The sequence below is a fragment of the Doryrhamphus excisus genome, chromosome 9 (assembly GCF_030265055.1).
Source record: "Doryrhamphus excisus isolate RoL2022-K1 chromosome 9, RoL_Dexc_1.0, whole genome shotgun sequence".
Lineage (NCBI taxonomy): Eukaryota > Metazoa > Chordata > Actinopteri > Syngnathiformes > Syngnathidae > Doryrhamphus > Doryrhamphus excisus.
This window is the reverse complement of record NC_080474.1, coordinates 7,453,235-7,479,216: the sequence shown is the minus strand read 5'-3', so window position 1 is coordinate 7,479,216 and position 25,982 is coordinate 7,453,235. Positions and strand designations below refer to the sequence as shown.

The 25,982-nt window shown below is 42.7% G+C and overlaps 1 long non-coding RNA gene across 1 annotated transcript; it reads left to right on the top strand.

Moving 5' to 3' along the window:
* The first annotated feature begins 2,894 nt into the window (after nt 1-2,894).
* LOC131136292 (uncharacterized) lies at nt 2,895-11,370 on the top strand. The gene is made up of 4 exons (XR_009131723.1): nt 2,895-3,061; nt 3,578-3,600; nt 6,199-6,262; nt 6,471-11,370. It is a non-coding gene; the product is annotated as an uncharacterized LOC131136292 (long non-coding RNA).
* The last annotated feature ends 14,612 nt before the right edge of the window (nt 11,371-25,982 follow it).

The window sequence follows — 25,982 nt, the reverse complement described above, 5'->3', positions numbered from 1 at the left end:
TTTAGCTGAAACTCTTCTATCACACATCAAACCTGACAATTTTCTCCACCCGTTCCATCCTGCCTGCACACGCTTCTTCACCTCCTTTTCACGATCGCCATTGTTCTAAATTGTTGACCCCAAGTACTTAATTCTCCACCTTGTGTATCTCTTCTCCTTGTAACCTCACTCTTCCACTTGGGTCCTTCTCATTCACACACATTCTGTATACTCCGTCTTGCGGCTAATCTCGGCAAACCTCAATTCTTCTAGCATCTCCATCACCTGTTCCCTACTCTCTACTCTACATATCCCAATGTCATCTGCAAACATCATAGTTTATGGAGATTCTTGTCTAACCTCATCTGTCAGCCTGTAATATCAATAGCAAACAAGAAGGGGCTCAGAGCTGATCCCTGATGTAGTCCCACCTCCACATTGACAGCAATGCCACTATAATATTTGGTGAGACACACAAGCACCAGAACAGTTTTTTTAATTGCAGGTTTGAATTATCTCTGTTGCAACCATAACCCACACTAAGCTAACACTCAACTCTGAGCCCCCTGACATCACTTCCACAAGTCTTAATTATGTCTTAAATATCATATTTGCTTTTATTATGTCTACTATATTGGGTAATATGAGTGTAAAAGTGACTATAGAGATGTTAGTTTATGTCGAGAGGATTTTAATAATGTCAAAAGCCGTATTTAAAATGTCATAAACAGGTTTTCTGTGCTCTAACTATTAAAATATTCCATTTATAATTCAGCAGTCCTATTTTGCAGAAATTCTCTTATCACAGTTACATCTGGCACCAATTAACCGCTATAAAAGAGGGTTTACTTCATTGTTGTAGATTATACTAGAGGTTACTATTACAGAAGATTGCATTGTCTCAAAATGATCAGGGATATGAACTGGAATGGGCTGCACAGCGAACGAGTACTTAGCACACCGGCCTCACAGCTAGGAGACCCGAGTTCAATTCCACCCTCGGAGTTTGCATGTTCTCCAGGTACTCCGGTTTCCTCCCACATTCCAAAAACATGCTAGGTTAATTGGCCGCTCCAAATTGTCCATAGGTATGAATGTGAGTGTGAATGGTTGTTTTCTATTTGTGCCCTGTGATTGGCTGGCCACCAGTCCAGGGTGTACCCCGCCTCTAGCCAGAAGACAGCTGGGATAGGCTCCAGCACCCCAGCGACCCTCGTGAGGATAAGCGGTAGAAAATGAATGAATGAATGATTGAACTGGAATGTAAATAATGAAATATTATTTGTGATATTGGGATTAGAAAAGAAAATCAGCGATCTTCTTTCAGAAAAGAAATATTTCTTATCTGAGAATAAAAGAAAGGTCCAGCAGGTGCCTGGTGCTGGCTTTCTGCATTGTGCATGCAACATCTACCAACACACTTAAAGGTTAATTGGAAAAATTATCTGTTGAGCCCAAAACAAATGGTGCCAGAGTCCCCCTGCTGGCGGACGAGTTAATCTATGGCAGGTTTCCTCGTTGGTCCACCTGTGATCCGTCTCTGTCATTTTGCTGACAGTCCCTGCAGGCGCTTGAGAGGATGCGCTCCATCGCACCACTGTGACCGGCCTGCTAATGAATACGGAGGAGCCCGGGACGTCCAGACGCACACAAAATGGCTGGGCCGCTCGGATGCTTCTCTGGCCGGATGTTGACTCAAATGAAGCAGAACATGGCCGATAGACTGCGAGCGCACTCCCAGCCCAGACAGTGATGGGTCGGATGTTTGAAGATCGTTCAATGAAGCACAGCACTTCCCGAATGGTGAAAGGTTTATGGTGGATGTGATAGATGAGGGTTGAGTATGTATGAGGATTATGCTGTAATACGAAGAAGATGCCATGTATAATATCTTTCTAGCGAGTCCACTGTCAGTCTGAAGAACCTTCTATATTTATAAAGCTTAAATCAGAAGCACTTTCATGTGGAAATTTAGAAGGAAAACTAAAGTAACCACTGACTGATGTCCTTTTTCCTCTACCTCTTATTATTCTGCCTCATTTGTCCGCTAACTCCTCTCATGTTACTCAACCAGTTAAAAACAACAACCCAACGTCAAAATGTTCAGTTCATTCAGCACACATTGGTTGCTGGTTCAATCTTCAGTCTGTGAATAGGTTTGGTGGATTATTTCAACATTTATCCAACATTTGAGTGTAACACCAGTTCCTTCTGCTTCTTTTTATTCCGACTCATTTTTTTGTCCGCAACCGATTCAAAACATCAAAATGTTCAGCTCATTCAGGACACTTTGGCAATCTATTAGTACTAAAAATCCTACATTTACTCTAATTTCATATTTAGTCTGACAATTTCCCCACTGAAATTTATTTGGCACCCTTTACTGTTTTTTTTTTTTTTTTACATTTTACATTACTGTAATTTCTTATTCGACAAGACTTAGGACTTGGAGGGGTTGTTTTCCAACCTGATCAAGCAAAAAGACAAAATCCTGGGAAGAAGCTTTAGCAATGTTGTTTATGCAGTGTAGTAAAAAGTGCAATGACCTCTACATTGGCGAAACCAGGCAACTAATTTCTGGATAGGGATTTTTTTCTCAAGATTTCTTCACCAAAGGTTATCTCATTCCACGGGAAGAGTGGCCATTAACAAGCTGCACAGGCAAAATTATTCAACATCGTAATATTTGGTGGTGATATTTATGAATGAATGTCTCAGCTCATTACTAACCACAGTGAGTCTCGTTTTGGTGGAGAAGAAGACATATGTTGGCAAGCAGCTGACCACAGGGCGCCTTTACCTGCAGGCACAATGTGTACACTACAGTCTGTCACAGTCTGCACACACATAAAACACTGATACTCACGGCTATTATTATTATTACCTTCTGGATATGCTTCAGTTGCCTCAGTGTGTTCTGATCAGCTGTTATATGCATGTTTTGTTCTGTGTCAGAGGTCTCCATACGGACCCAGACGCACCTTGGTGACACGGCACACGTTCAGACAAGTAGAGGTGTGCAAATGAGTGGGCACGTGGAGGAAAAGGATACTTGGAGCAAGGCGAGGGCAGGGCTGAGGAGGTAAGGGGATGACCATTTTCTTCATCAGCCCATCTGTTTTCTCCCTGGTTCATGGCAAAGACAGTAGATAGTTGTCAGTCAATTGCAGGGAAAAGATAAGAATATATATATAAGAGAAAATATAAATATTCAGTATTCATAGTGATTGATCACACATTTATCTATAGTTTACTCATAATTAATTGCATTGAATTGCAGATGAAACAGGTTTTTATATATAATAAGTAGAGATGTAAATCTCTGTAGTAAACAATCTGACACACAAGTATAACCATAACTACATCAGATTTTATGTAAATATAGACCATTATTTAATAACAAAAATAAAATAATGTACAGTTGGAAATCCCACAGTTTTTGCAAGTTTAATGCCAGCGGCGTTTTGTCCCACTTTGCTTGACAGCACTTGAATGCACCTTAACTTTGTCCCCTGCTGCACAGTACTCCGATGATACTACCACCACTGTAATGTGTTTTCACCCTTTTTCTTTCACCTCATATTTGGTCCCAATGCAGATACTATGTGGGAATGCGTAAAGGTAAGATTTGATGACCTTATTGAGTACTAATGTGCATATTTGTGGTACACAACGCCTTTGAAAAAGAAGTCTGTGTTTTTATTCATTTAATGCTTTTAATTTGATGTTGTTCCTGTCATAGTTCTACACAATACATAATAACCGAGATAAATTAGCTCGCTAACATGTATGTTTGTTTACCGATGTGTCGATAACTTGCTAGTGCACTGCTAATTCTATCAATGCTAGCGCTGCCATGGAGAGCTGCTAGCTGAAATGACAGAGGACCCAACATAGATGTCCTAGGCCATGCCTGTTGTCAACTAGCAGCTAGTACCCAAATTTTAGCAATTTCCAAGCAAAAAAAAGCTTCTAAAATAAAATACTTGTTAGTTGGGACACTCGTAAGTCTATCTACCGATGTATAAATGTCTATTAAAGTGCTTCAGTACATTCCCGCTTTTCTCTGGCAATTCGACGACGACTTAGTCCATGACAGTTCCATCAGAGCTACAGTGGATACAAATAACACTGGGGAACACTCAAAATGTTGCATTTAAAGTAAGACTTGTTTTTAGTCAATTTAAGTGTGCTGAGTTCAAATCTGAAGTTAGTTTTTTTCTGCAAGCTACAGATTTTATGCAATCTTTAATTTTTATTAAAAATAGAAAAAAATCGAGCATTATTATAGGATATTGCAATGTCAGCCACAAATCAGTATATTTAACAAGGCAAAAGAAACAGAACATTAAAATGTGATTTTAGATTAAAGTACACCATTGTTAGAAGTGCCATATGTTTTTCTGGAAGCGTTTCTCAGAAAACAGTCTTTATCGCAACGTGAAATAAGCATAATTTACAACGTTCTTCAGATAAGAGTCAATCACAGCTAATAACGCTTATCACTTTCTGTCAGTACAGTATTTTAGTCAGGCAGGAATTTGCGTTTGTAACTTTTGCGTTTGTACACTTCATCTGGGCAATCTCGTTTAATACTCCAGCAGTAGTCGGCCATCATACATAGCGACCTTGGTAGCGTTCTTCCATGATCTTTAGGTCTTGGTGGAACCGCTCTCCTTGTTCGTCACTCACAGCCCCCAGGTTTTCAGGGAACTGGTCAAGGTGGCTGTTCAAGAAATGAAGCTTGATGCTCATGTTGCACCTGAGAGCACGAAAAGCGAGGAGCATTCTGTTCACAAGTTCATTGTAGTTCTCTGCCTTGTTGTTTCCAAGGAAGTTCTAAGCGACTGCCACAAAGGATAACCATGCTGCCCTCTCCAAGGCGGTCATCTTGGCAACAAACTGATCATCACGAATGAGGGTTCGAATCTGTGGGCCATCAAACACACCTGCTTTGATCTTGTCGAACGACAACATTCACCTTCGGTATCCAGTGCCTTGACAAATTGTTTCATCAAACCTAGTTTGATGTGCAGAGGAGGAAAGATGATCCTATCTCTGTCAACAATTGGGTCATGTGTGATATTTGGCATGCCTGCTTCAAGGGTTTCACGAACAGGCCAGTCCTTCTGGACCCAGTGTCTGTCTCGTGCTCGACTGTCCCACATGCAGAGGAAACATGGAAACTTGGTGAAACCTTTCTGTTGACCAAGAAGGAAGTTTACCATTTTCAAGTCTACACAAATGATCCAGTTGTGCTCACGATATTTTAAGAATTCCATGACCATTCTGATGTCATCATAGTCTTCCCGCAGATGAACTGAATGACCTACAGGCACTGCCCCGTAAACATTGCCATTATGCAAAAGAACACACTTGAGACTGCGTTTAGAACTGTCTATAAAGAGCCGCCATTCAGTTGGATCATAGTGAGGAACACCCAGTTCTTTGAGAAGACCTGGGATATCATGGCAGTAAACAAACTGTCTGTCTTCAGAAAAGAAGGTCACAAAAAGCTGGTCGCGCTTTCTGTAATATGACACTTTAACAGTGTGATCAACAAGATTTTTGCCTTGTAATCTTGATGCCAAAAGCTCAGCTGCTTTCTTTGAAAGACCTAAATCCCGAACTAAGTCATTCAGTTCAGTTTGGTGAAGAGGCTTGGGGACTGGGGGAGATTCAGTCCCTGAAGAACATTCCTCGGATTGTTCCCACTCAGTTTCTGGCAATTCATTGTCACAACTGTCTTCCTCGTTCGTATCATGTCCAATGTCTTTATCGTTTAATGAAGGCAAACCTTTGAAAACTGGAACAGGAATGGAATCTATGTATATAATCTCAAAACGCATAGATTTGGGTTACGTAAGTTCATATATTTAGACTATTTCATCTATCTCAAATTGCATGAAAACTAGAGCTTATGGAGAAAAACTAATTTCAGATTTGAAATCAGCACCTAAAAATCATTCAGAATCAGTTAAAAAATCCAATGCAACAGAAAGTTGAAAAAATATTGTTCCCCAGTGTAATTTGGGTCTTGTTGCCAGAGCCATCTGCTCAGGCTTTTAAGCTAAATTTTCAGAATACCCCTTTCTTTCTCTATTTTTACTCAATATTTGTAGCTACACTGTGACAACTACAGCGTCGGTGTGTCAAAAAATTGTGTTGTTAAAGGAAACTGTTAACGTGTTAATATTACTAATTCTTTTTTTCCCCAAGATAAAATGAAAAGAACAACTTTGCCATCTTCAGTGAACAACAACAAACATGAATATTGAAAAAGGTAAGCATATTCCAGACAATTTGCACTAAATTTGGTTTTGATTATGCTGCAAGCTATTTTGTCAACATTTACGTCACAAAATAAGGGACATTTTTGAGAAAATAGGGGAAATTCTGAACTTCTACAATAATTTCTACCGTCAAAATGTGATTTGAAAACTATACAATTTTGGAAGCATATCAGATATTAACAATGTGGAGTTTTTTAGAGCAAGGTGGAATTGGTGCCAGGTTTGGTGGACCGCAGAGCAGAGACCAAGGCAAAAGGTAGTAAAAAGGTATTTAATCACAACAAAGGGCGCTCACAAGGGAGGAAAAACAAAGTACAACAAAAGACGCTGGTGACAGAAGGTCACCGTGAAACCAAAAGTACAAACCAAAAGAGTACAAAGTAGCAAACAAGGAAATCTGGCGTAGCTCAACTACTTACAGGCAGTAGGCAGCAAAAATACAAGTTACTAGGAAACTAGGCAAAAGGTCAGGAGCAGAAGTGTGCAGTATGCAGGCTGGACGAAGCATGACGAGGTGACCATTTGACAGGGGAACAATGGAAGTGGAGAGGCATATGAAGGCCTGATGGCTGATGGGTAACTAGGGGAACAGGCAGGAGTCTGCTGCAGGATGGAGAAGAGACAATAGGGGGCAGCAGACCAAAAGAAGTGCAGATCATGACAGTTTTTACACTGAATCACTAAATCACAGTTGTCAAAACTTTTTCCACTGAGGGCCACTTTGATACACTTTGTATGTTAAAGATGCTAAATGTAGCTCAATATGTATTTGAAGAATATATGTGCAGTTTGCCTTTAACACTCATATTACCCAATATAGTGTGTACTTATATACACAGGAGGTGTTGCACTAATTATGAGCAGTAGCGGGTACACGGTGACGTTCTTAGCGTTCCACATCAACATGACAACACAAACACATCAGGTATCACTTAAATTAAACAGAAATTTGTGTAATTATAACATGAACATATATACAATATTTACAATAACATTATAACCCTGTTACATATAGACTACTCGTACTTCCTGCGGTGGTTATTGTCATATCACTGTAACATTACGGACCCCTAGTGACCAGTATAGAAAGCTACATAACAAAATACGCACCTTTCATTTTTGTGCGTATGTTTTGACAAATAACAGACATAGTCAACCATGAAACAATGATGATTTGGAAAATGGTCCCCAGGCCACACTTTGGACATCCTGTGTACTACATATATATTATACTGACTTGTCATATACTTTTGAAGTTTTGCATTTTATTAATATGAGTTGATTTGCTCTTTAGCGCTCTCCAGACAAATCTTTAGGTACATTTGCAGCTAAACAGCTCATTTAATCCCCAATAGTGAATACTCCACTGACAAGGTCAGTCAAATACCGCTCTGATATTGGAGTACATTTATCTAATGAAGTGGCTAGTGAGTGTCTGTTAGTACCATGGAAGTTGTTTAGTTTAGTTACCTACTGCTGATAAAAGTCCACTTTGGGAAAAAAAATAAACATCATAAAAGGCGCCTAAGCTGAGAAATGACATAATCGCATTTGCAGGCGCTGCTACTCAAGTGGTTCAGAGGAGGTTGAATGCTATTTAGCAGCATTTGTCAACGTGATGAGAGGTCTGGCGAACAGCGCTTTGATGTGGGGGTATTTACTGCAAGATGTGGGAGGCAGGCTCATCTATGTTCAAACTGCTGGATCTGTCAAAAACAGTGACCAGTTACTTGTCAAAACATGCCTAGAATTCACTCAACATACGGACAAAAAACACCTGTACTTTACAAATGTTTAACCTGATTTCAACCTAAAGGTTCTCCAAAATGTGCCTAATAATGGAATATAATTGATGTGTTCTTTGTAGTTGTTTGACTACATTATAAGCCTAAGTATTAGAATCTTACGTACCTTTTCCAGGGCCAAAAATGTACATGTGTGTTATTAAGTTGTAAAAGTGAAGGGTACAATGTAGAGATACTAGATAGCCGATATTGCCCAGCAGGTATTCCCTCAAACTCATGTCATGTAATGACCACATTATGCTTTGTTGACTGTGACGCAACTCGATGCATTTCAAAAATAAACAAAAAAAGACAAAAAGTAATATAACATGTCCACATACTATGAAGAAGTAGCACTGGGACACACTGACAGCAGCACACACAAGCACGGTCTTATTTATGTCTACTGTCTACTGATTTGGGTAATAGGAGTGTAAAGCTGACAACGATGAATAAATTAATTCATGTCTAGAAGGCTCTAACAATGTCAAAAATTATATGTAAAAGGTTAATAGGTCATGTTTACGTGTTTATGTCAAGGATATAAACAGATTCCTATGCTCTAACTATGAAAATATTCCGCTTAGAAATAAGGAATCCTACGTCACAGAAATTCACTTGTCACAGTTGGGTCTTGAACCAGTTAACCACGATAAAAGAGGGATTACTGTATTCCACAAAAAAAATAAAAATGATACACTGTAGCACCACTGGAAATGCACTCCCAGCATGCCTTGCAGTTCTTGTTTAGTAAAAACTTGTCAGTGTTATTTATTATTACAATCATTGTCATTATTGACACAAAAGAAACAATACCGAAATGAATCAATATGTCATTTTTATGCTAATATTGGCAGATAATCTTGCTGGTCGATGTTATCGAACATCCCTAGTACAAAGTTTGAGGGAATAATGGCGACTTAACTGCGGAGAATACATGCAGTAAATGTCTACACAGCCGCCAGGTATTTAATGTACACAGCCAGGTGTTGAGTAAAGTGGTTTGTGTTCCCTGAGTTTCGACAGTATCTCCCTGGAAGCATAGCTGGAAAAAAAGTTAATAGAGCATAAAGTAGGTATTAATGTAGTTGTGTAATACATGATATCAGTTGGGTCCATAATCATTGTCCTATGAGTGATAACAGCCACTTCATTTAGTTCCGCATTGAGTTTGATAGGGCTCATTCACTGTGATCCTCAAATGACATCATATTATATGGAACATGCGGACTCGTCTCGGGCGTGACAGCACTGGGGTGTGAAATCATGTCCCCCTTCATCAAAAGAGTTACGATCAGTCAAGTTAGGCTCGTAACAAATAGCCGGCTTTGCGCTTTTATCAGCAATGCCGTGACCCTCAATACTGTGACCTCATCATTAATATGGGAAGGCCGGATGATAGATCAAAAGCATGGTTCAGTGGAGCATCCCTGGGCCAGAGCTGGCCTTGAATCGTTCATCACACCATCCCTGTGGGGACTTTATGACAGTCCGGGGTGAGAGAGGACGCTCTTGAGACTGTCAAATTTGTTTTACTGCGTTTGATAATGGATACTTTAAAAAAGATGATGTGCACAAAGGAATTTCTGTGCTACAGTGACATTCTCTCATGTTAATACAGCTGGACTTTTATCCAGTTTAGGTCAGCCATGAGTCAGTTATGAAACATTTATCAAACAGCTTGGGTTGTCATATGAAAAACACTGAAAGGAACAGACAATGAGGGCACTTATACCTAAGTAATAATGATTCTCTCACTCCTGTTCTCTACAGTCATTAAATACAGTATATACTCACTCAACAGAGTTGCACTCAAAGATCTAAAACGTTTTCTACATAGGTAAAATTTTTCTCCAATATTGTTCACAATTCTGTCTACATCTGTCTCCTTTGCTGAAGTAATCCATCTACCTCACAGTTGTGGAATATGAAGATGCTGTTTAGAGAGCATGATTATTACACTGGTGTGGCTGAAGCTGGATACAATAAAAGGCCACTCCAAAATGTGCAATTTTACGATATTGCAAGTGGGGGTTATCAGAAAACAAATCAGTGTTTGGTATGACTACCATTTGCCTTAGGCAACACATATAGTTGATTAGGTTGTTGATTGTGTCCTGTAGAATGTTGGTCCACTTTTTTCAGTGCAAAGTTGCTGGATATTGGCTGGAACTGGAACACATCCCAAACGTGCTCAATTGGCAAAACATCTAGTGTGTAAGAACTGTGTAAAGCAGGTGTCGTCAACCCTTCGATCGGCTAGTTGATCTTTGGGACTTTTCTTGGTGTCGCATTGGAGACATGTACCTCCAATGCGACACAGAATGCGACACAGATTGCTTAGGTTGACTGGAACCCAGACAAAATGAAACATATCACACTGGGCGGCTAGTTCTGGATCTTAGACTCAAAAGGGTTGGTGACCACTGGTGTACAGGTCCTTGCAAAATGGGGGCGTGTATGAACGTTAAAACAGCCCTCGGGATCTTGTCAAAGTATCTCTCTAAATAGGTCATAAATTCGACTTTTTATGGCTGTATCAAGTACTATCAATCGCATTTCCTGTCAAAATGAGACCTGGGATTCACTGTTGACCGGTCCATGTCAGACACTTATAAATGGGGATTAATCACAAGTAATTCATTTCTAAACTGTGGTTAATCTGACTAAACATTTTAGCCATTTGGCAACCCTAGTTATTTCCCATCAACGCTTGTACGGTCTAATCTAACCCATTAGAAACGTTTTGATTGATATTGCCAGAGAGATATTAATCCAAATTTTCTCGCTTTGTTTGTGATTACCTGCAGTGCAACTATAGCAGTTGTACACATTCTTCTGTCTATGTATAAACACTCGCCTAATTAGCCACAAGCAGATACACGGTGGTCAGGGGAGGGGGTGTTTAAATCAACCTGAGACTTTTTGTCACGCTTATAACACCATCAATTTTATTAGCATCAGGAGAGCTCAGAGGAACTGGAAGTGTCATACATAAATATCTGCAGTTACTGTGCTTGCTCATACATTTGATTGGTGTGTCAAGTCTATATTTGTCACCATTAAAAATGTCATATGCTAAAGGGAGATCTACAGAGATCAATAAAAGTCAAACGAATAATATTTTGAGAATTCTACAACAGGGAGACAACACAGAGAAGAAACAGTGACATCATTCAGTGAATTAATCACATGTCTCCCAGCAGCTTTTTTACGATCTTAATTATATGCTTTGTTAAGGTTGAATTGTAGTACTTTTGACCTATTTGTGATCATTTGTGCTTTGAGAATTTCATTCATTCATTGATTCATATTCTACCGCTTTTCTTCACAAGGGTCGCAGGGGGTGCTGGAGCCTATCCCAGCTGTCTTCAGGCGAGAAGCGGGGTACACCCTGGAATGGTGGCCAGCCCATCACAGGGCGCATGTAGACAAATAACCATTCACACTCACATTCATACCTATGGACAATTTGGAGTCACCAATTAACCTAGCATGTTTTTTGGAATGTGGGAGGAAACCGGAGTACCCGGAGAAAACCCACGCATGCACGGGGAGAACATGCAAACTCCACACAGGGTGGAATTGAACTTGGGTCTTCTAGCTGTGAGGTCTGCGCGCTAACCACTTGGACGCCGTGCAACCAATTTGAGAATTTGTCATACAAAACATATAAGTAATGTTACAGTAATGAATGTACATTTTGCAACATGTTTCACTTTTATCGCAAATATCCTACTGTGATAAAAAGCTCCCATAAAGTGCTCTAAACATTCCCCAACAGGATAACTGTATTCACTCTACAAAGGCTTCTAAGCTTCTAAGCTGTTTAAGAGCCAAGTAAGATCTCCCCAGCTGCTTATTTTGTGAACCCCGTTGGCATAAAGGGAATACAGCAGTACTTTGCTTTTTGTGTCCATTGGTCCGATGATGACTGTCCTTGTGTAGGTTGTCTTCTCCTGCCTGGTATGGCCACGCAGATGGCTGTACAGTCTGATCCTTGAGCAGCAGACAAGGGTGCAATGGAAGCAAGATAATTGTCCAGGATTGTCTGGATCAGCAGTGGAGGCTGATCCTGATCATGTGACCCACCCAATGGACAAGGACTTCAATGTCTGTGACTCGGTCTTGCCAGTGGGTCTTAAGGATATATCTCGAGCTTCTCATGTGAAACTTCTCTAGCTGTTTCAGGTGTCTTTTTATACAGGGGCTTAGTTTCACATCTGTAAAAGAAACCAGTGAATATGGCTCTGCACACCTACAGCTTTGTAGACTGCATTATGTTGGGTTGGTTCAGAACACAAGCTCAGAAACTGCATAGTGCTGGACTGGCTTTGCTGATTCAGCTAGGTAGCCCCCAATAGCAATGGAGGAAGGCGGTGTGTCAATGAATTGCCCGCTATGAGCTGGAGGTCAGGCATAGTCATTGGGGAACAACACTTTATGAACAACGTTCTTCACACTCCCGTTCTTGGTGCTCAGTCGGCACAGTGAACAGTGAGGCATCAAAGTCTGTATTACAGGTATACCCAGAGGTCTAAATCTCTGAGTGAAAAACAGGTTAAAGAAGACAGGGGCCAGCACACATCCCTGGTTGGCATCATTGCTGATGTTAAACGGTTCTGACACTTCTCCACCTGAAATCCCTGCCCCGTTAGGTCATCGTGGAACTGGTGTATGAGTTTCACAAACCTGTTGAGGGCACCAGAGCGTAGACATGACTTTGCTTTTTGTTATTAATCCATTCAAAAATGTCAGGCAAAAATGTAATTGTACAAAAACCGAAAAAAAATTGCCCTTAAGTCCAATTGCAGTGAAACCTTGGTTACCTTGGAATCTGTGCCAGAACGTCAAAACAAAAATATTTTTCCTATGAGAAATCATATAAATCCAATTAACCCCCTCTGGAAAAATGCTAACACAAAACACATTTTTGTAGTTTTACATGCAGAAAAAATTAATACAAATACATATAAGTGTTCAATGAAAGGAATAAATAAACATTTAAGGTTATTACACATTGTTGCTAAAGACACTCACCTTAGTGGTCTGCCATGAATTATTTCTTGAATTCAGTAGTGTTACTCACGTCATGTCTCTGCTTTTATTTTGATCACGGCTGCAACATGATTCAAAATGGAGTAAGAATTTGCGAAACTCCACTGAATTCAAGAAATAACACATAGCAAAATGCTGCCACATTGTGTATTTCAAGTTGTGTAAAGGACATCTTGGCTGCATGATGGACGAGTGGTTAGCACGCAGGCCTCACAGCTGGCATGTTCTCCCCGTGCATGTGTGGGTTTTCTCCAGGTACTCCAGTTTCCTCCCCATTCCAAAAACATGCTAGGTTAATTGGCTACTCCAAATTGTCCATAGGTATGAATGTGAGTGTGAATGGTTGTTTGTCTATATGTGCCCTGTGATTGGCCACCAGTCCAGGGTGTACCCCGCCTCTCGCCCGAAGACAGCTGGGATAGGCTCCAGCACCCCCGCGACCCTCGTGAGGATAAGCAGTAGAAAATGAATGAATTAATAAATCACATCTTCAATGAAGGCAAAAGTAACCTTAAATGTTCATATATCACTTTCTCTCGTCATTTGTTTTTTGCGTCAGCCGCCCATGCACACCGCTCACCGGGGTGTATGCTAACCGAACCGTAATCACGGCAGATGCATGCAGAATGCTTAGAGAGGTCCGTATTGTGCAGCTTTCAGATTGAAGGAGATCAACCTAGCGGTTTTTGCTAGGGTCTGGCAGTGGATCTGGGCACCAGGGATTAGTGTCGCTGACCAGTTTTGTGGTGGAGGTGACGCTCGTTGTTGCGACCAGGCGACAGACCGGCGTCATGTATGCTGACGGGATTGTGGGGCTGTTCGCTTCAAACACTTGAAGAGGACTTTAGTGGTTTTAGTTCCCAGGAAGATGAGAACACAGATGACTGACTTTTCTGGCGGTGGCAGATCTTGTTTAACTCGTCATCTTACATGCACTGTTTGGAAAACAATCTTTAAAACAATCTTTATGTGTACTAAATATGTACTAAATATGTGAGGCCTATGGATGTACTCATCTTTTCTGCTCTTTAAATTATGTGTGTGCAGCTTACAGACCGAAGTGCTCAAAAGTATTGCATTATTCCCTATAGGAAAAATTGCCTCTTGAAATGAATTAATAAAAAAAAAAACAGATTACACTGTATTGTGTAAAATAAGTGTTGAGAAATTTGGTGTTGGGTGCGTGATTAAATATCGCTAAATCAAGTAATCAAGCAATGCTTGCGAGTATTGGTTGTCACACAAACTATTGTATGAAAACAAGGTGATTTTTGTCAGCATTTATTGCTGAAAACCATCCTCAGCTTTTTTTCAATCAAATTAAAGTACTGACGTGATATCTCGCCTTTGTCTTAGGGAGAATCGATAATGACGTCCAGTGGAAATATTGTTGCTCGTGTGCACCATGTTGTGTACATTTCCATTCCCAACCTGTAACCCATGTAGTGCAAAGGTCCCGTCTTCAGTAATCCCCGCACTGAACACTTTAATGAAATGTGTAATAACGTTCCGTGTTGTACTCTTGCGTGTGATAAGGTCGGCTGGCACGGCTGACAAAGATAAATGGCAGCGCTCTCATGTCACCCATCTGCACTCCACTAAAAAGACACAATGCACTAACGTAACTTTTCTCCTTACCAGCAGCATAGTGGAAATTGTGCAAAATCAGACCAATTACTGTAAGTTACCACAATTGTTTCTGAAGCCGGCACCGACGTTTTCCCTTTAATTACACTGATGCCGCTACAAATGTCAGCCACCATTCTTGTCATCAGGCACCGTGACTTGTCGTCTCCCAGGGACAGTTAGCCACAGCAGACATAGCTCAGCTCCTGCAGGTAGAAGCTGACATGACTATTAGTCTTTCTTCAGCTACTTGCAGGTGTCACACTCGCCGGCGCACACTTGTCACAGCTGCTCTGTGTGCTGTTTGAGGTGATTCATCTTCTTGCCAGCATCATTAACTTCCTTGTGAAAGGACTGGCAGAGGGAGACTCAAAACAAGGCTCCCAAAAGTTGATTTTTCTGTCTTTTCTGATCAGATCAAACGTTCTCCTCCTGCTTTTTGATCCTATTTGGCAGGAAGCATGTTGTGGCATGTCTAATACAGGAGTGGTAAATCAACACGGGTAGATTTGCAATATATGTATATTTCAAGAAAAAAATAGCCTGCATCTCAGCTTTTGTTTTCATCTTGTAATTATGATTTTAAATATTTAGTCTTTATTCTTGCAGTATTGTGATGTTTTCCCCAACCTAATTTTGCCAAAAGATTTTAACTACTTATGCTACTAAAATGACTGAAATGTTAATTTTCCTCATAATATTACAATATTATTCTTGTATTCTCAACATTTTTTTCTCGTTATAATGTGACTTTTTTCAGTTTAATGTTTTCATTTTATTCTCGGGAAATTACAGCTGTTTTTTTCAATTTCTGCTTTTGTTTATTTTTAATTCCCCAAAGATTTCAACTTTTTTCTTTTAAATTTTCTTCTCATAATTATGATATTATCCCCATAATATTTTGACCATATTCTCACAGACTTTTACCCAACCAAATTTTCACAAAATGACAACTTTATTCTTTGTTTTTTTCTCATACTATCACACTAGTACGACTTAAGAAAAAAGAATATATATATTTTATTTCATATTTTAACTCTATGCTACTAAAATGACATACATTTTCCTCATAATATTGCAGCCTTTTTTCTTTCAACTTTTTCCTTGTACATTTTTATCTTTATCTTTATTCCTATTATGTTTTGACTTTATTCTCGTAATTTGATGACTTTTTCCCCAACCAAATATTTAAAAAATGAACTTCATTCTTTCTTTATCATAATATTAGGACTTTAAAAAAAATATTATTTCTTTAATATTAATAATAATTGAATGTTAATATTAATTTATCTCCCTTATCCTCTGCTCTGTGGAACAAAAATGAGCTCCCAACTAAACACATTATTTTGTTTTGAAAACAAAATTTAAACAAAACAAAACAGAGTCACCTTGGAGTCCATAGGAGATAATTCAAGGTACTATGTAGTTAGCTGCGGACAGTTAGGCAAAGCGTTTGAAGAAAGAAGTAAGAAAAGTAGAACACCAGTAGGTTTAATGAGGGAGTGATCAAACCTACTGGCATTGATTGCCATAGCCTTTGTCAAGCTATCAAAATGAAACCCTTGAGGTTTTACCGACAGGTGTTGATTCTTATTGCAACGCAGCTGATTCATGCATGACATGAATCGTCATGTCGCCACATCGGTTTTTGTGATCGAATTTGAAAGGCATTTATTGTCAAAAGTTGATCACATATTTTTTACGAAAATAGGTCGATGCTAATCATTGGCCAATACATCGGAGTGACTCTAGTTTTGTTTGTTTCGCATAATGTACTGACAATGAATAGAAACTCTGAGGTAGAAATGTATGTATAGTCCTACTTGTAGGAGGGTTGTAATTCTACAATATGCATTTATTGTTGACTTGGAGCTCGGGTATTTGAGATAATGATGACGTGTTATGCTGTCACGGTTCATTACACATGGGTTGGTCTCATTCATTGCACAGTACTCATTGTCTGCAGAATTTGAGGATTTGTTTTGGAGGCCTATATAAAGGCTCAAAAAGGCCAGTATTGTTAGTCCAGTGAACAGCATCATGCCACGTCTATCACATGAACAATGCCTCCGGGCACTGGTTATGGTGGAGGCCAGTTTGAGCCTTAATATTTTGACTTTCTTTGTGTAAAATGACTGTACATTTTTTTATTTTTGCTGTTGTTATTTTATTATTTTTTTGTTGTCTTGTTAAAATATTTTTTGGAATGTGCCACAATACATAAACAGCCACAGGTCGCAAATGGCCCCTTGGGCCATGCTTTAAACACCCCTGGTCTCATATTAAGAAATAAAAAGGTTTGACAAACAATGCCATCAAAAAACACCAGACCCAACTGTATTTAGCAATTTCCCCATTAAACTAATGACTTTCTGTCTTTTACCGTTAATCGATTCATTTGACTTTGACTGTAGTTTGCTTTATTTTGACCCGATATTTCATTAGAGAAGTAACCTCTTTTCCAGTACATTACATCCCAATGAATACTTGTGTTTGCCGAAGATAACAGTGTGTAGGTCACATTGTGATGAATGAATCCAAGCTTGATGAAGCGCATCAAAATGTTCAAATATATAATCAAATTTAGCACATTAATGATACATACAAAACACATTTCCTGCCTCATTAAATGCAGCATACAGGAACTGGATTCAACTTTAAAGCTTGCATATTCAACTTTTTGGGAGGTGTGTGGGGGGGGGGGATTAACAGCAAATGAGATGTCTTGTGACCTGATTGTTTTCTTTTCCAAGAAATGAAAGAGAGCTCACCCCGTGACCTTTTCCTCCAAAACCTCTACTTCACCTTACAGGTACTTGATAACAAGTTATTATCCAATACAGCAGCCCTTTGAGAGCTGCTGAAAAGTGGCAGAGGTTCTGTGCAGGGCTGTTATTAAGCGGCGGTATGGACTCTTAAGGAACGCTATAGACAGCCCTTCAACCTTGGAGTGTTTTATAATGAAAGCACACATCATCTAACTCAGTTAAGGTGGTTTTACACATAATAGCTCTCTTCTTAAGCTTGTGGCAAAAGAGGAAGTACATATCGGAAAGTGGTTTATGAAGTACTGTTGTGTATTTTTCACATTTCAGTTACATCATGTTCTTTTGCACAGTTTAATGTCTGAATAGGACCGGAAGAAGGCTGCACGGCGGACTAGTGGTTAGCACGCAGGCCTCACAGTTAGGAGACCCGAGTTCAATCCCACCCTCGGCCATCTCTGTGTGGAGTTTGCATGTTCTCCCCGTGCATGCGTGGGTTTTCTCCGGGTACTCCGGTTTCCTCCCACATTCCAAAAACATGCTAGGTTAATTGGCGACTCCAAATTGTCCATAGGTATGAATGTGAGTGTGAATGGTTGTTTGTCTATATGTGCCCTGTGATTGGCTGGCCACCAGTCCTATCGCCCGAAGACAGCTGGGATAGGCTCCAGCACTCCTCCCCCTCCCTTATGAGGATAAGCAGTAGAAAATGAATGAATGAATGAATGAATGAAGGACCGAAAGAAGCACATTTTATGATATTTCATCATACCCCGTCTCCATTCTCCATCTACCCATGCATCCAGCGCCCAAAGTCATCTGGGATAGGCTCCTGCAGACCCTAGTGAGGATAAGCAGCATAGAAAATGGATGGATGGATAGGGTAGTTATAGTATGTGCCATACCACTGACTTTCTTTCAAGACCATGGTGGACCAGGACTTGAGGAGTTGCTCAACTTAGATGGGTGGTCAACATAAACGAGTATGAGTGCTAGGGTTGCCCAATATACACCTGCGAAAGTTAGTATGTATCCAATGGATGTAACAAAAACGCCATACTAACCACTTTCGTTGAATCAAAATGCCACTGTGATAAAAATTCACATTTGGAGTCCAAAGAGGAGAAGCGTGTGGATAATTCCCGCTAGTTAGCTGCGACTGCTGACAGCAAGGCAAAGCATGTAAAGATTCAGGAGAAGTCAAACACCGATGTTGTAGGCTTGCCAAGGGAGGGATCAAACACACTGGCATTGAACGGCATAGCCTCTGTCAAACTGAGAGAACGCTTCTGTTGTCATGACATGCATTTTTGTGATCGGCTTTGAAAGACATTGATCCGTCAGCGTAACCAACATTAAAAAAGCCCATCAGAATTCAGCCTTCACCCACTTCTTGAAAGTATCTTTACTTGTACTTAGCTTTTCGTAGTATGTCTGCAGGTGGGCACTTTTCAGAAAAAGCTAAGTGCGTGTATTGAAAATGTCTTGTCAGTGTACATGTTCTGTTGCTAGTTTGCTACTTTCTTGCTACATATCAAGCACACAGGTAGCTAAGCCAGCTTCGTTGCCAGTGGAAAACTTACCCATTCTCCTTTCCCTTGTTCATCCAATCAGCAGTCAGAACACAGCGTCACGGTGAGTCGGATGTTTCAAACTCTTTACAAAAATGCAGATTTGCTCTGTTTCGGTGTATCACAGAGCTGGGTATGGGAATCGTAACAAGGAGGCTGGAGAGCCACGGGTTGCCGACCACGGGCAAGCTACAAATTTGATATAAATGCAGAGAAATCTTGGGTATAACACCCAGTATTCATTCTTTTCTACCGCTTATCCTCACGGGGGTCGCGGGGGTGCTGGAGCCTATCCCAGCTGTCTTCGGACGAGAGGTGGGGTACACCCTGGACTGGTCACCAGCCAATCACAGGGCACACACAGACAAACGACCATTCACACTCACATCCATACCCACGGACAATTTGGAGTCGCCAATTAACAACCTAGCATGTTTTTGGAATGTGGGAGGAAACCGGAGTACCCGGAGAAAACCCACGCATGCACAGGGAGAACATGCAAACTCCACGCAGAGATGGCCGAGGGTGGAATTGAACTCAGGTCTCCTAGCTGTGAGGTCTGCGCACTAACCATTAGTCCACCGTGCAGCCCAACATCTAGTATTTCATTCAAAAAATAATATACAGTTAGAAATCTGACAGTTTATGGATTGTGTTTAGGCGAGCGGTGGCCATTGTTGCACCATAGTCCTAACATCCTCGGACGTGATGCGGGTGAAGTAGCTGCTCATTGTTGTTAAGTGCTTCAAGAAGTGGAACGTTCCCAAGATGATTGTGGCTCCGCGTTCAATAATGCAGCTCATAGAGGATAAAAGGCCGTTTGTTTAGGATCATTGTTTGCTGTGTATATACGTTGCACACAATTGAGCCGACAAAGCCCCTCCGTGGGTGTTATACATGGTTAATAGGGTTAGAGGTGGTGGGCATGAGCGCTAGTAGGAAAAACAGTGGATCCAGTAGCAGTTTTCATCTCTTGTGTCTCCACTTGATTAGTTTAACAGCTCCTTTGATCTTTTGCTGTGATTGAAGTGTTTAAGTGGAACATGAGGTGGGGGTAGGGGGGTGCAGCGGCGAAGCCAGAGAGCAGGCGGCGAGTAATGTGCCACCAAATGCCTAAGAGGCACAACGTCTTAATGTCAGGGGGAAATTAAAACACTTTTCCATTACCGGGGCTCTTGAATTTTAATTCATTTGTCCACATGCAATACAAAGTAGGTGACAAGGTCAGTAAATACTCACTGAATGAGATGTGAATGTTGACCTTTGGGAACAGGTTGAAATGACTTCACTGTGTTTGTGTGTGCGCGCACATACACGCAAGAGTGTTTCCATATTCCACTTTTAGCAGTGAATTAAGCATTTGCTGTGAGGCAGTTTGCATTGATTATTCAAAGAAGGCGGAGCGTCATTTCTTTTCATTTCTTGCAAATGTCTATAATGGAGATACGACAGCATGATTCAGAAACTGAAAAAAAGAGAGAAGTGACACACTATAATCTGAAAATACAGTAGTCATTAATTTGTTCCAGAAGGTCCGCCCCTCTAACTGAAATGGATGCTAACCAAATCAATTTTTCCCATAGGAAGTAATGTAAATCCAATCAATCCCTTCCAGAAAAATGTTAACACAAAACAGGTTAGTTTTAGAATTTTAGCTTGACATACAGAAAACAATTCCACATGTATATAAATACATAGAAATGATGAATGAAAGACATACATTGAATATTTAAGGTTTCTTTTACCTTCACCGAAGATGTGATTCTTGACAGCTGTTCCCGAGGACACTGTGTGGCAGCCAGATACCACATAGACACCACGTTCTGGTTTTGCCATGAGTTAGTTCTTGAATTCAACAGTGTTTCTCACCTCAATAACCGAAAATACAGCCAAAGAAGTTGCAAGTGACAATATTTTGATAAAGAAGGTGACATTGAATTCTGTCACGTTTCGGCATGTCTATATTGCGGTGCGACCCCAGGATGCAGAGAGCAGGACCAAATGCAGGTAAAATAATATGTATTCTTGCTATAATAGCAGCAGAAGAAAAGGCAACTGAACTTGCTGACGGACAAACAACACAGTAATCCCACCAAGGGGAGATGCACACACCTGAACTAAATACAAACACAAATTAGGGACAGGTGTGGGTGATTAAGGCAACCAAGGACGACAGGGCAAAACAGGAAGTTAAATACAAAATAAGAGGACAAAACGGACACCAAAACCTAGGCCGGAAACTCAAACATAAACTGTCACGTGCGAACCCACACAGGGCGTGACAGTACACCCCCCTCAAGGACGGATCCCAGACGTCCGAAACAGTTCAGAGGGAAGGGTGGTGGGGGGACCGGAGGTGGGTCGCCGACGGGACCCTTCAGGGGGCCGGCCGGGGCGGCAGGCCCGGCGGAGCCAGCAAGACCCCTCCACGTGATGGAGGGAATGGTTAGGTCGGTAAACACCCTCCAGGGGGCGCCCTCGACCAAGCGCAAGGTAGGCGTCCTCAGGGGGGCGCCCTGACTGCGACGGCGAAGAAGCAGGCGTCCGGCCCTGACGCGGAGACGGCGAAGAAGCAGGCGTGCGGCCCTGACGCGGAGACGGCGAAGAAGCAGGCGTCCGGCCCTGACGCGGAGACGGCGAAGAAGCAGGCGTCCGGCCCTGACGCAGAGACGGCGAAGAAGCAGGCGTCCGGCCCTGACGCGGAGACGGCGAAGAAGCAGGCGTCCGGCCCTGACGCGAAGACGGCGAAGAAGCAGGCGTCCGGCCTTGACGCGGAGACGGCGAAGCAGCAGGCGTCCAAGCCAGAGCCTCATCATCTGCTCCAGCAAGCCCTGCTCCTCGTCTTGCAGGTGGAGTGGGCTGTGCCTCCTCACTCCCCCTGCAGGTGGCGCCATCCCCCCTCTCCATAGGCGGGCTGGGCTGTGCTTCCAGCATAGCCCAGCAGGTGGTACTAGCCCCCCCTCTCGAAGGCGGATCCCAGACGCCGTCATCCGAGGGAGCCGAAACCAGGGTAGGGAGGAGGGAGGCTTGGAGGAGGGTCACTGGCTCCTCCAGGTCAGCGGTCCCGGCCACAGCCACTTGTTTGGGCTTGAAGCTGTGCGGCTTGGGCACGGGCGGGATCAGGGACGCCGCGCAGCTTGGCATGGGAGCCGGGTCTTGAGAACCCCTCGGGCTGCGCGGCTTGGGCACAGGCGGAATCCGAGACACCACGCAGCTTGGCACGGGAGCCGGGTCTTGGGAACCCCAGGGGCTGCGCGGCTTGGGCACTGGAGGAATCTGTGAGGCCACACAGCTTGGCACGGGAGCCGGGTCTTGGGAACACCTGGGGCTGCGTGGCTTGGGAACTGGAGGAATCTGTGAGGCCACGCAGCTTGGCACGGGAGCCGGGTCTTGGGAACCCCAGGGGCTGCGCGGCTTGGGCACTGGAGGAATCTGTGAGGCCACACAGCTTGGCACGGGAGCCGGGTCTTGGGAACACCTGGGGCTGCGTGGCTTGGGAACTGGAGGAATCTGTGAGGCCACGCAGCTTGGCACGGGAGCCGGGTCTTGGAAACCCCTGGGGCTGCGTGGCTTGGGAACTGGAGGAATCTGAGAGGCCACGCAGCTTGGCACGGGAGCCGGGTCTTGGAAACCCCTGGGGCTGCGTGGCTTGGGAACTGGAGGAATCTGTGAGGCCACGCAGCTTGGCACGGGAGCCGGGTCTTGGGAACCCCAGGGGCTGCGTGGCTTGGGAACTGGAGGAATCTGAGAGGCCACGCAGCTTGGCACGGGAGCCGGGTCTTGGAAAGGAAAGGAAAGGAAGCCGGGGCGCCTCGCCACTTGGCGCGGGAGCCGTCGGGGAATGCACGACGGGCTGGGATTCGGCAACAGCGAGAGGGTTGAGCTGTGCCGAGGCGTGACATGGCGAGGCGGAAGAGGGCGGCCACACCTCTTGGCGACGTGCCGTGCGTCGGCGACGCCGCCGCGTCGGAGGGTGTGCAGCGGGTACTGGGAACACCGACGCCATGGGCACTAGGGTGCCGTCCGGCCCCCACACCATGGTATCCAGTTCCTCCGGCGTGTACCTTGCACATTCCTGCTCCATCGCCTCGAAGAACTGCCGGGTCCATTCGTCGAGCTCCGCGGGATCGTCATCGGGTTCGTTGAAGCCGGCAGGGCATGAGGGCGGGTGCACCTCGACTTGGCGTGGATGGGAAGGCGAACTAGGCGTCGCTCTGTGGCGCCGCGGCTTGTGTCGGCGTCGCAGAGGATTTGGAGCGTCATCGATGGGTCCGGGATACAACCACGCCGTAGCGACGAACGTGTCGTCCGGACCGCACACCAAGTCCTCCATCTCCCATAGCGGTATCGCCATTTCCTCGTCCTCCATGGCCTTCAAACGCTGCCAGGTCCAAAAATCGCTCTCCGCGAGGTCGTCGTCACTTGGTGGGATTATTCTGTCACGTTTCGGCATGTCTATGTTGCGGTGCGACCCCAGGATGCAGAGAGCAGGACCAAATGCAGGTAAAATAATATGTATTCTTGCTATAATAGCAGCAGAAGAAAAGGCAACTGAACTTGCTGACGGACAAACAACACAGTAATCCCACCAAGGGGAGATGCACACACCTGAACTAAATACAAACACAAATTAGGGACAGGTGTGGGTGATTAAGGCAACCAAGGACGACAGGGCAAAACAGGAAGTTAAATACAAAATAAGAGGACAAAACGGACACCAAAACCTAGGCCGGAAACTCAAACATAAACTGTCACGTGCGAACCCACACAGGGCGTGACAGAATTCAAGAAATATGGAAAATGGGAAGGTGGTGGTGGTTGATCTCGCTGCAATATCATGTCTTTGGGAACGGTCATGTCTTCAATGACGGTAAAAGTAAGCTTAAATATTCATTTAACGCTTTAATTTGTATGCGTTTTCAATTGCTTTCTGCATTCATTCATCATTTTCTACAGCTTATCCTCACAAGGGTCGCGGGCGTGCTGGAGCCCATCCCAGCTGTCTTCGGAAGAGAGGCGAAGACAGAGGTACACCCTGAACTGGTTTTCTCATACTAGAAATATGTGCTCATGTTTCACATAACAATTGTGAATGTGAAAAGTGTGGTTCCCCTTTAAGAACACGGAAAGACTTGAGAAGCGAGGCAAAAATGTGGCATACATTTTCAACGATAACCAAAAAACACATAAACCGGGGCGGATGCTAACCAAGGTTTCACTGTATATAATTTGACTCTTAAAAGTGTAAAAAAAAAAGAATTCATCAAATGTCATCACCTGCTTTTAACCGAGTATGACACACCAGGTGTAGCAAAAAATTGGAATACATCTCTTAATATGTAAAACTGACATTTTTAATAATTGCAAAGCACAATACAAGGGCGATACATTCAAGCTTATGATAATGTATATTTTCTACTACATAACCTGGCTATTTCCTGCCCGTTCAAGATCCAAGATTCAGGGTCATAGGTGAGCCAGAGCAGCCGACTTTACACCCTGGACTCCTCACCAGTCAGTCAAGTGTTTCTCAAATAGCTGGGCTGGAGTTGTTGTGGGACGTTTATCAAATCCTATACTGTTCAACTGTTCAACTGTTCAACTCCTATAAAGTTGTGTTCGGCCAATCACAGCACAGTGGGCGTGCCTGGAGATGAGCCATGGGTGGAACCGTTTTCGCAGGAAGCCCGAAATCCAAGGAAATACAGCTAGAATAGGTGTATATTCTGGAAGATCTAGAAAGCTTTCTGTGCTGGTTATCATGTGTAACTGCTCTATTGGAGTCCACAACTGAATACAGAGGGCCGAAAATGAGCATATTAGGTCCCCTTTAACTGAGGCAAGTGAGACCTGTGAGTTGTTTGGATGTTGTTGTGAGGTCTTTTGTGACCTTTGTGATGAATTGTTGTTGCGCTTCTGGGGAATTTTTGGTTTTTGGTAAGGTTCACCAGGTGGAAGAGTTGTCATCTCCCAACCTGAAGGTTGTGGGTTCAATCCTCCCTTGGGCAAGATACCGAACCCCCAGTTCCTCCTGATGCTGCGTTATCACTAAGTAATATGCTACCTTGGAGGTGGAAAAGTGTTATACAAGTGAAAGACCATTTAACTAGGGGGATCGGATGTTTTTGTAATTATGTAAAGTGGGTGATACGTTATCTTGTAAATTAAAGAGAAGTTTTAATAATGTCATTTAATTTCTTTTGTAAGCATATGTAAATTGCCGATTGGTGATGGTGCCATATAAACCTTGCCTAAGGTGCCTCTGTTCCTATGGGAAGAGTTATTTTCAAAATCTGAACAAATTGGACCTTGACCAAAGTCTCAAAATGTTTTATGTTCAAGGAGCAATGTGGAGATTGCTATTTTAACAGTAAGACACTATATTGTTTTTGTTGTTTATGGCAAGCAATGACTACAAATTTAAGTTGTTGCCCTACACACACACACACACACACACACACTACAGTAAAGCTTTCATTCTTCACTTCACAAATCTCGGCTGCCACTTCCAGCTGTGCCAGTTTTGCAAGGCGACCGTCAGCCATCAACTGTCAGGAGCTTTAAAAGTCATAAGCATGAGGTATCTTTGGAACACACAATTTGGTACCAGTAATGTTGTGTCAATACGGCCGTGCACAAGACAGATGTTGTTATTATTTTGTCATTTCAACATTTCACACCAGTTGGAGAAACTCACAGATCCTGATGTCCCGCTCCTGAATGTCAACTAATGAACGGACAGGTGGAAAAGAGCAGCAAATCTGTTACACTGACAGAAGCCACTGATGGATTCCACAGCTGTGAACATCCACAAACCAGACAAACCCGGCTTGAGTGCATACACGCAGTGCTGTGCAAATCTTCAGGAAACATCCATAAGTTTGGTTGATTAATTCTGTAATCATC